The sequence below is a fragment of the Corvus brachyrhynchos genome, unplaced genomic scaffold (genome assembly GCF_000691975.1).
Source record: "Corvus brachyrhynchos isolate BGI_N302 unplaced genomic scaffold, ASM69197v1 scaffold2907, whole genome shotgun sequence".
NCBI classification, from domain to species: Eukaryota; Metazoa; Chordata; class Aves; order Passeriformes; family Corvidae; genus Corvus; species Corvus brachyrhynchos.
Genome location: NW_008239219.1, coordinates 1 through 1673, shown reverse-complemented (window position 1 = coordinate 1673; position 1673 = coordinate 1). Strand labels below are relative to the sequence as shown.

Genomic DNA, 1673 nt, shown 5'->3' with positions numbered 1-1673 from the left:
CTTTCCTACAAGCCAATGTTCGGCCTCCGGATCTTGAACAGAGATATTTAGTTGAGTACAATTACAGTCCTGCCTGGCTATTGGGTCAAACCCGTCATGCTCTATATCTCTGCCTTCTTCCTTAGGAGCTGGCACGTTTCCTTTCCCTCCTCTGGAATTATAACATCCTAAGGGCCCCCAGGTCATCTTCAGATTTTTGTCTTGAATTGTAGGGACCCAGTCTGATGCTATGGTTTCACAACCCCAGTATCCACAGTAAAAGTGCCCTGGATAATTGCAGTATGATTTCCCTGGATTAGATGCTGGACAAACATAAAATGCTTTACATTGAGTTTCTCTTTTAATGGTCTCAGGAGACCCTGGGATGGTTATTAGTGAATACAGATGAACTGTGAAGTTCCATTGTTCGGGTCCTGTTCGGGTTTGTATCACTTTGCTATCTACCATATTAATAAGTTTCCACAGCATAGGTTCATGTGGGTTTCCAGCTTCCACCAGCCCCACAAGCTTACTTAGGGTGACAGAAAAAAGGAGGAAGAACCATTGATGATATTTTCTTCGCTTGAGCGTTAGGCAACCTTTCCTCCCTGGGTTACCTCCTCTGCCTCGCTCGTCAACTGGGTTGCATCCAGCTACGAGGTGTCTCATTTTCTCGGCAGCAGGGGTTTCTTGTTCAGGGAAGGGAACTTGTACCTTTAATTGCTCAAGGTCTGGTCTGGTTTATTTCTTCCCTTTTCTGTATCCTTTGCACTGACTCTTTATAATATGTGATTCTAATTGGGCGGTGATTGCTGCGACCCACACTTCCAAATCCCAATGTAGGATTGCTAGTTGAAATTGTTCTGCTGATTCAAAAAGTTTATGTTCTACTATTTGCCTCCCTTCTTCTTGATATATTATTTGCCGCCTAAATCTCCGTTCGCAATAATAACACCACCAATTATAAAGGGATATCCTGCGAACCTGTATTACTTGCGAGCAACCTCCACAGTAAAAAGTTATATAGGCTTTGCACTGATTTCGATTGCAAAATGGACAAGGCTCGTATGCTGGCCCTTGGTCACGTGAGTGCCTCAATCTATTAATTAATGTTCGAACCTTAGTAAAGGTGTATGGGGGTGGAGGAATTTGGGATGTTATCTCTTTTGGTAATTTCTCGATTATGGGTGTAAATAATCAACATGTCTTTTGGTTTAGCTTTCTAATATCTATTGGTAGGAAACGTGTCTTTTGATTTAGCTTTCTAATATCTATTGGTAGGTTCCATCTTTCGGTTTGTTCCCTATTATTCATACACACAGATTCCTTTTCCACATTTAACAATTTTCCATAGAAAGTATAAAATTATTGATAATACTAAAGCAATCACAAATCCTATCACACACTGCACAGCAAACGGCAACTTGATAAATGTCTCAATTATAGTTTCTATCATTTGATATTTGTACTTATCGTCCTTCTTAATACAAGCTTGTTTTCTCCCGGAGGGCTAGTGATCTTCCACTGGGGTGGTGGTACTGGTCCCTTGATTCTGCTTGCGTGTGTCCAGCCGCGTTCAGCTGTTCTGACGGCAGTTTCTGTAGTCAGCAAAACAAGATAAGGACCCTCCCATTTGGGTTTCAAAGTCTCTTCCCTCCACGCCCGGATTAATACCCATTCTCCAGGTTCAATTT

At 41.9% G+C, this 1673-nt stretch overlaps 1 long non-coding RNA gene across 1 annotated transcript; it reads left to right on the top strand.

Annotated features, from left to right (window-relative positions):
* Positions 1–1087: 1087 nt before the first annotated feature.
* On the top strand, positions 1088–1332 carry LOC108448128. Its single transcript, XR_001863910.1, has 2 exons — positions 1088–1183; positions 1219–1332. It is a non-coding gene; the product is annotated as an uncharacterized LOC108448128 (long non-coding RNA).
* The last annotated feature ends 341 nt before the right edge of the window (positions 1333–1673 follow it).